The following is a 9,906-nucleotide window of genomic DNA, read 5'->3' as shown; positions in this document are numbered from 1 at the left end:
TTATGAGTCTGCAACCATGGCAGACTCAACACGACAACATCATGCAAATTATCCAGTACAAGATAGCGAATCACCTCCTGATGAACAGGAGTCATGCACATGGTCACTTGCGTCCAGTACTGAGGTTTATTCGTAGCCAATGGTGTAGCATCAATTCCCCTTAGTGGAACAGGGAATTTTAAAGGCTCCAAAACAAAACCACAGTGCCTGGCAAATGACAAATCCTTCAGACTCAGGGCAGCACCTGAATCTATAAAAGCCATAACCGGGTAAGATGACAGGGAACAAATCAGGGTAACAGACAAAATGAACTTAGGCTGTAAAGTACCGATGGTGACAGATTTATCAATCTTTTTTGTGCGCTTAGAGCACGCTGAGATAACATGAGCTGAGTCACCACAGTAAAAGCACAACCCATTTTGCCGTCTATAATTTTGCCGTTCACTTCTGGTCAGAATTCTATCACATTGCATAGACTCAGGTGTCTGTTCAGAAGACACCGCCAAATGGTGCGCAGGTTTGCGCTCCCGCAAACGCCGATCAATCTGAATGGCCAGAGTCATTGACTCATTCAGACCTGCAGGCGTAGGAAACCACACCATGACATTCTTAATGGCTTCAGAAAGACCTTTTCTGAAATTTGCAGCCAGGGCACACTCATTCCATTGAGTAAGCACCGACCATTTCCGAAATTTCTGGCAATACACCTCTGCTTCATCTTGCCCCTGAGAGAGGGCCAGCAAAGCTTTTTCAGCCTGGTTCTAAAGATTAGGTTCCTCATAGAGCAATCCAAGGGCCAGAAAAAACGCATCCACACTGAGCAATGCAGTATCCCCTGGCGCCAATGCGAAGGCCCAATCTTGAGGGTCGCCACGCAAGAAACAAATAACAATTTTAACTTGCTGAACGGAATCACCAGAGGAACGAGGTTTCAAAGAAAGAAACAATTTTCAATTGTTCTTAAAATTCATGAACCTAGATCTATCTCCAGAAAACAACTCCGGAATAGGTATTCTAGGCTCTGACATAGGACTGTGAACAACAAAATCCTGAATACTTTGTACCCTTGCAGCAAGATGATCTACACTGGAGGCCAAACTCTGGATATCCATGTCAGCAGCTGAACTCAGAGCCACACCAAGATTAAGAGGAGGAGAGAAGCTAGACACACAGCAGCTAGACACACGGCAGCAAAAAGAAAAAAAAAAAAATTCTCAAGGCTTCTCTTCTCCTGCTTCTGCCATGCAATTAACACTTTATGGGCCGGCTGTACTGTTATGATCCTAGTGGCAAGGATCGCAAGTTTGACTAGATAAGTAACTAAACCGACGACCAGCTCTGGGGAAGTGGTAACTGGATTGACCGCAACCTGATCCTATCCGCACACAACTATAGGTAGCCGTGGAACGTTACCTGGAAATCCTAGACGTCTCTTCACGGCCTGAGAAACTGACTATTCCTAGAGGGAAATTAAAGTCCTTACTTGCCTCAGAGAAATGACCCCAAAGATATAGAAAAGCCCCCACAAATATTAACGGTGAGTTAAGGGGAAAGCACAAATGCAGAGATGAAATAGATTTAGCAAATGAGGCCCGCTAACACTAGATAGCAGAAAATAGGAAGGTAGCTGTGCGGTCAATAGAAAACCCTATGCAAAATATCCACGCAGAGATTGCTTGAGCCCCCGCACCAACTAACGGTGCGGGGGAAGCAACTCCGTACCCCAGAGCTTACCAGCAGCAAGAAATCACATATTAGCAAGCTGGACTAAACTCATCATACACAGAAATCATATTGCAGACTGATGAGCAAAAAATAATCAAACAGAAACTTAGCTTCTCCTGAAGAGACTGAAAACGAAGATACTCAGGAGTAATCAGAACAGCACTGAATACATCGACAGCCGGCAACAAGTGGAGGTGTAGCAGAGCTAAATAGGAACCTCCCTAGTGAATAACGAGGCGGCTGATCCAGCCACAGACCCGCAGAATAACAAACAAAGCCACCAGGGGGAGCCCAAAAACAAAACTCACACAATACCACCTGTGACCACAAGAGGGAGCCCGAAAACAGAGTTCACAACAGGGTAGACCTCACATGTAGTCAGTAGATTTAATTTCCTGTAGTCTACACAGAATCTGGTAGTAAAGTCCTTTTTCGGGACTAGAACCACAGGTGATGCTCAGGCACTCTGGGATTTTTGTATTACCTTGAGGTTTAGCATCTCCTCTACCTGTTCCCTCATGTGTGCCTTCACCTCTGCTGACATCCGGTATGCAGACTGCCGTACTGGGGGATTAGCACCAGTGTCCACATGGTGAGGTGCTAAGTGCATCCTCCCAGGCTTCCCTTTGAAGATTTCTGTGAACTCACTGAGCACCCCCATCAGCTCCGACCTCTGACTGTGGGATAGCTCAGGGTTAATCTCTGTATACTGAGTCCCAGCCCCCACATCTAGAAACAGATCAGCCTCCCCCTCTTCAGGCATGCTACAGACAGATAAGACACAGGTCTCCCTGTCATGATGAGCCTTCAACATATTTACATGGTATACTTTCTGTTGCTTTGCATGCTCATCTAGGGTCACCACATAGTTAACATCATTTAGCCGCTTGTGTACAGTGTATGGTCCCTCCCATGGGGCCTGTAATTTTTTATGTAACTTAGGGACCAACACCCAAACCTTCTGCCCCTCCTCGTAGGCCCTCAGTTTGGCATTATGGTCGTACCAGACCTTCTGGTTGATTTGGGCCTGGGTCACATTCTCATGGGCCAGGTTGCTCAGTTTTTGCATTTTTTCTCTGAGTTGCACTACATATTCGACCCTCCCAACAGTCCTTAATCAAATCAAGTGGCCCCCGTCCCTCCTCCCATAAAGCAGTTCAAAGCGGGAGAATCCTGTAGATGCCTGGGGTACCTCACTGTACACAAACAACAGATGGGTTTGGTACCGCTCCCAGTCTCTCCCTTCAGTGTCCACCAGCATTTTGAGCATTTGTTTTAATGTTCTGTTAAAACGCTTGCAGAGTCTGTAGGTTTGGGGATGATAGGTGCTGGCCACAAAATGCTGTACTTGTATCTTTTCGCAGAGGCTTTCCATCAGATTGGACATGAATTGGGTTCCCTGATCGGTTAACATTTCCCTGAGGAAACCAACACGAGAGAAAACAGTAAGTAAAGTATCCGCCACTTTGTCTGCTCGGATGGAGGACAGTGCCACAGCTTCTGGGTATTGTGTAGCATAGTCCACCACTGTGAGGATGAACTTTTTCCAAGAGCTGAGAGGTATTGCAAGTGGCCCTATGATATCCACAGCCACTCGCTGGAAAGGCTCATCGATCACTGGCAGTGGTATCAATGGGGCTTTCTGTATATATACTCTCTGACAAACTACGCAGAATCGACAGTAATTGGCTATATCTGTCCCCATCTTAGGCCAATAAAAGTTATATATCTCAGCGACCTTTAGTCTTTTGTATTCCAAGGTGTCCAACCAGAGGAATCTCATGAGCAATTCTCAATAATTGTTCCCTGAATAGATAAGGAATGACCAGCCGCTTTTCACAGTCCCAAGGTTCTGTAGTATCCGTAGGGAGAGTCTCTTTATACAGTCTGCTCTGGTCCCAGTATATTCTCTTTTTGTCAGAAGCAGCAGGGGGTTGGTCTGCAAGACATCTGAGCTTCTCCAGACTGACATCTGTCCGCAGGGCCTTCTGGAAGCTCTGACTGTCAGTCTGATAACCCTGGCCTAGTGTGACTGACAGTCTCTGATCTGAAGCTGAGACTTCAGTGTCGGTTACCAGGGACCTTGGCAGGTCTGCCATGTGAGGAGGCCCCCGGGCCATAGTATGACCCTCCTGATCTGGCAGTTCTACTTGAGACTCATCCTCTAATCTCTGGGGTTGAGTCTGAGCCGCAGCCTGACTCCGGGTCACAGCGGCCACATACGTAGAGTACAGACCAAAAGTTTGGACACACCTTATTTAAAGATTTTTCTGTATTGTCATGACTATAAAAATTGTACATTCACACTGAAGGCATCAAAACTATGAATTAACACATGTGGAATTATATACTTAACAAAAAAGTGTGAAAACTGAAAATATGTCTTATATTCTAGGTTCTTCAAAGTAGCCACCTTTTGCTTTGATGACTGCTTTGTACACTCTTGGCATTCTCTTGATGAGCTTCAAGAGGTAGTCACCAGGAATGGTCTTCCAACAATCTTGAAGGAGTTCCCAGAGATGCTTAGCACTTGTTGGCCCCTTTGCCTTCACTCTGCGGTCCAGCTCACCCCAAACCATCTCAATTGGGTTCAGGTCTGGTGACTGGAGGCCAGGTCATCTGGCGTAGCACCCCATCACTCTCCTTCTTGGTCAAATAGCCCTTACACAGCCTGGAGGTGTGTTTGGGGTCATTGTCCTGTTGAAAAATAAATGATGGTCCAACTAAACGCAAACCGGATGGAATAGCATGCCGCTGCAAGATGCTGTGGTAGCCATGCTGGTTCAATATGCCTTCAATTTTGAATAAATCCCCAACAGTGTCACCAGCAAAGCACCCCAACACCATCACACCTCCTCATCCATGTTTCACGGTGGGAACCATGCATGTAGAGTCCATCCGTTCACCTTTTCTGCGTCACACAAAGACACGGTGGTTGGAACCAAAGATCTCAAATTTGGACTCATTAGACCAAAGCACAGATTTCCACTGCTCTAATGTCCATTCCTTGTGTTCTTTAGCCCAAACAAGTCTCTTCTGCTTGTTGCATGTCCTTAGCAGTGGTTTCCTAGCAGCTATTTTACCATGAAGGCCTGCTGCACAAAGTCTCCTCTTAACAGTTGTTGTAGAGATGTGTCTGCTGCTAGAACTCTGTTTGGCAGTGACCTGGTCTCTAATCTGAGCTGCTGTTAAACTGCAATTTCTGAGGCTGGTGACATGGATAAACTTATCCTCAGAAGCAGAGGTGACTCTTGGTCTTCCTTTCCTGGGGCGGTCCTCATGTGAGCCAGTTTCTTTGTAGCGCTTGATGGTTTTTTGCTACTGCACTTGGAGACACTTTCAAAGTTTTCCCAATTTTTAGGACTGACTGACCTTCATTTCTTAAAGTAATGATGGCCATTCGTTTTTCTTTACTTAGCTGCTTTTTTTTGCCATAATACAAATTCTAACAGTCTATTCAGTAGGGCTATCAGCTGTGTATCCACCAGACTTCTGCACAACACAACTGATGGTCCCAACACCATTTATAATGCAAGAAATCCCACTTATTAAACCTGACAGGGCACACCTGTGAAGTGAAAACCATTCCCGGTGACTACCTCTTGAAGCTCATCAAGAGAATGCCAAGACTGTGCAAAGCAGTCATCAAAGCAAAAGGTGGCTACTTTGAAGAAACTAGAATACAAGACATAATTTCAGTTGTTTCACACTTTTTTGTTAAGTATATAATTCCACATGTGTTAATTCATAATTTTGATGCCTTCAGTGTGAATGTACAATTTTCATAGTCATGAAAATGCAGAAAAATCTTTAAATGAGAAGGTGTGTCCACTTCATGTGTTAATTCATAGTTTTGATGCCTTCAATGTGAATGTACAATTTTCATAGTCATGAAAATACAGAAAAATCTTTAAATGAGAAGGTGTGTCCAAACTTTTGGTCTGTACTGTACTTTCCTGTGCATTGGTGCATGTTCCCGCCTCGCACGGGATCTCAGCTGGGTCTCTTGCTTCCACCTTCTCTGTAGCATTTACTCACAAGGGAGGGACATAGTGAGACACCATCCTCCCCAAGTCTGTGCCTAGCAGCACATTGGTGGGAATAGCCTCGGATACTCTCACTTCTCTCAGTTCTTTCCCTGCTCCCCAGTCCAGGTACACCCGAGCCATGGGCACAGCAGGGCTGACCCCTCCAATCTCGGTTCTAGACATAGTCTTTCCTGGTATGATATCAGCAGGGTTTACCATTGCTGGGCGCTCCAGAGTCACCTCTGCCCCAGTGTCTCTAAGACCAATGGTGATTTTATTTCCAACAGTGACAGATTGACAGTTCTCATTGGTCCTCACATCCGAGCCGGCCACAAAGAGGACAAAAGGTGGGGGCCCAGATGGCTTTGTGGTTGTAGTTGGGCGTTTCTCCCTATCAGGACAAACTGCACTGACATGTCCCACTTTGTTGCAGGAGAAGCATCGGCATGCATCACCTAAAGAATGTCTAGTCCCCGGGACCACATAGGAGGTGGGCTTGGACATCGACCGGCAGAGGGAGAAGGGTCCCCGTTTGGCTTACCTCCCTTCCAGCTGAGTCCCGATGGCTTCCGCACCTCAGGCATCCTGTTAGCCACATAACAGTCTGCAATCTTTGCAGCCTGATCTGCAGTTTGTGGATCTTGATCACACACAAATTGTCGTACATCCATGGGGCACATATGAAGAAATTGATCCTTGACCATAAGATCCGTTTAGTCCTCAAAGCTATTAACAGATAATCCCCTGATCCATTGGTGGAATGTGGTCCTCAAGGTGCTCACGAAATCTGCATAGCTGTCAGTTGATCCACGTTGTAGGTTCTGGAACTTTCTCCGATACACTTCTGGGGTTAGGTTGTATTTCCTGATCAGGGCCTCTTTTATGGCCTCATAGTTCCCATCTAGGTCTGGTGGGAGGCCAGCAAAAATTTCCAGGACTTTCCCTCTCAACCCTGGGGTTAGATACTGTGCCCACTGCTCACTGGGTAATGGTATTGCCTGCAGGTTTTTTCAAACCCCCGAAGGAAGGTATCTAAGTCCGTATCCTTCTCCATCACATGGAAGTTTTCCATCTGTGATCTCTTTGGATTTATGTCTTGGAAGGGGGTCAGCTGCGGGATGTTACACTTTCTGTTCAATTTTGATAAGTCAAACAGTTCAAAAAGTCAAACAGTGCTCTTTCCCTTCCCAGCTCTGCAATGTGCCCAAAAAGTAGTTTTCCCCCAACATATGGGGAATCGGCGTACTCAGGAGAAATTGAACAACAAATTTTGTTGTCCTTTTTCTCATGTTACCCTTGTAAAAATTAAAAAAATGGGACTAAAACAACATTTTTGTGAGAAATGTGATTTTTTCTTTTCAAGGTGATCAACTCGCATCTAGATAAATTCCTTGTGGGGTGTAGTGTTCAATTTGAGGTCACTTTTGTGGGGTTTCTACTGTTTAAGCACATCAGAAGCTCTCCAAACACAACATGGCGTCCGCACAACCAATTTTGGGGTCCATTTTTTTCCTGTCACCCTTGCGAAAGTTTGAAAAAATGCAACATTGCCAAAGTTGCCAAATTTTTGACATTTTCACAAATAAATGCAAGTCATATCAAACAAATTTTAGCACTATCATGCAGCACAATATGTCACAAAAAAAATCTCTGAATCGGTGGGATCAGTTGATGCGTTCCAGAATTATTACCACAAAAAGTGACAGTGGTCAGAATTATTAAATGTGCCCCGGTCATGTAAGTGAAAATCGGATGGGGGTGAAGAGGTTAATGGCTAAATGTTTCAAATAAGTTATGTAAATAACATCATTGACTAATATGCTTAAATAGCAGAGCAATGCCATTAATATGTGTCCAGGCCCATAGAAGCAGCAGAAGGTGCAAAATGGCCATTGCCTGAACCTGCTGACATTCCCTATGCTTGATACCTTGTTTTTATAATGTTGTGATAAAGAAGAATTTTATTGCATTTGGTGAGAGTTGCTGAAACCCTTAAACTGTTTAAATGCTCTTTCAGTGGCTGAGCACCTCACTGTGTATAAAGGTTGTGACACTTGTTACAGACAACATCTGATCTCTATCATAGAAATGAGTGAGAGACAATGTAGTGTCAAGTTTTTATAATCTAAAACAGAAACATTTGCTGGTTGAATATATTGTAACAACAACACAATATACCGTATTTTTCTGACTATATGATGCTCTTTTTTCTCCCAAAATGTGGAAGAAAATGGGGGGAGGGTCTTATAGTCCAGAAGTATGGGCTCTGGCTGTGGTGGGGAGGTGGGGGAGCGGTTTCAGCGGAGCATCGGGTCACAGGAGGCTGGAGCCAGCAGCTCCAGCTAACTCCTGTGCCTGTTGCTAAAGAGAAATTAATATGCACTGCATTCCATGCCAATGGGTGTGGAGGGCAATGTATATTCATTTTTCTGGCATCCTGGGATAAATGGCCCCATCCTGTTCCTGGTATGATTGGTCCCATCCTTTTTCTTTTATAATGGGCCCCATCCCGTTCCTGGTATGCATGGCCCCATCAGGAAAGATTTTAAAAAAAACATTACATGCAGAGAGCAGTGAATGGTCTCGGTGAGTATTCTGGCAAATGTGCTCTGCGTGTGAACAGCGCATGATGTCCCTGATATGCGCTGCTTACAAGCATTAAGCAGCTGCTGGCACCAGAGCAGGATGGTTTGAGGGAGCACCGTGTAGGTGAGTGTAATGGTTTGTTTTTTTAATCTTTCCTGATGGGGTCATGCATACCAGGAATGGGATGGGGCCAATTATAAAAGAAATAGTATGGGACCAATCATACCAGGAACAGGATGGGGCCATTTATACAAGAAAAGGGATGGGGCCAATCATACCAGGAACTGGATGAGGACAATTATACCAAAATAAGGATGGGACCAATCAAACCAGGACCGTGATGGGGCCAATTATGCCAGGACCGGTATGGGGTTGTGCATACCAGGAACGGGATGGTGCCAATCATTCCAGGATAAGGATGGGGCCATGCACACCAGGATAGGGATGAGGGGGCCATGCATACCAGGATAGAGATGAGGGGGCCATGCATACCAGGATAGGGATGAGGGAGCTATGCATACCAGACTAGGGATGAGGGGCCATGTGTATCAGAATGGTGATGAGAGGACCATATATACCAGTATAGGGGATATTACAGAATTGACCTTTTTTTTTGCTTCAATTTTTTTCCCTAATTTCCTCCTCTAAAACCTAGGTGCGTCTTATGGTCCGGTGCGTCTTATGGTCTGAAAAATACGGTAACTGTCTACAATGGACATGAGAAGGTTTTTTTTATTTTTCACCAATCTTTCCATGCAAAGAAATTACCCTAAAACACCAGCTCCCAGGTAGTTTGATTGGTTTATTGAAATACTGAGATTGCACAATTTGGATTTTAACTTCAAGAAGCCAGGAATGTAGTTTCAATGTCTCCAGCAGGCAAATAAAAATACCATTAACTGCTATGCTTTACTAGTCTTGTAACGTTCTCTTTGAAGATGGTATTTTCCTCAGGGTTTTACTTGTTCTCCATCTTGGAGACAGATTTCCCAACATTAAAGTCATAAACTTTTTTTTTCTTCAGAAACAAACTTGTAAAACCTTGTCTCTCTCAGCGGGAGTGAATATATAAAGGTGTACAGTATTTCATTCTGAAATCTAGATCAAACTCAGGGAGCTGAAAATATAAGTTTAATATTTCCTTAATGTTAAAATCATTCTAAAGAATAGCACTTGTATTCATGGAGCTGAATTTAAAAGGTAGTTTTGTATCTTATTTGAAATAAAACAGTGTTATTAGGAAGGTCTAATGTTGTGTGCAACACTCACTTCACTACTTGTTTTTCTATAATAAATGATGATACAGGAAAATTGCTTGGTAAACCTTTTCCCAATATACACATCGAAATACTTCCGGGACATAGTGCGGCGGCGCATGTGCACTAATGCTTTTCGGCTTTGCCCACAGTTGGGCAAAGCATACTGCGCGTGCACAAGGCAAAATTGCCTTGCGCACGCGTGAACTACGGATGAAACCTACTAAAATTCAAGAAAATATTGCGGCCAGCAGGAAAGGAAGGGGTGAATGAAAGAAGGGGAAACACCGCCCATTGGACCGGACACAGGG

General features: G+C 44.5%; 1 pseudogene; it reads right to left on the bottom strand.

Moving 5' to 3' along the window:
- Positions 1-5,759: 5,759 nt before the first annotated feature.
- On the bottom strand, positions 5,760-6,807 carry LOC143794013 (uncharacterized; annotated as a pseudogene).
- Positions 6,808-9,906: the final 3,099 nt, after the last annotated feature.

This window comes from Ranitomeya variabilis, chromosome 1 (assembly GCF_051348905.1).
Source record: "Ranitomeya variabilis isolate aRanVar5 chromosome 1, aRanVar5.hap1, whole genome shotgun sequence".
NCBI lineage: Eukaryota > Metazoa > Chordata > Amphibia > Anura > Dendrobatidae > Ranitomeya > Ranitomeya variabilis.
The sequence above is the reverse complement of the archived record's forward strand: the minus strand, read 5'-3'. Positions and strand labels throughout refer to the sequence as shown.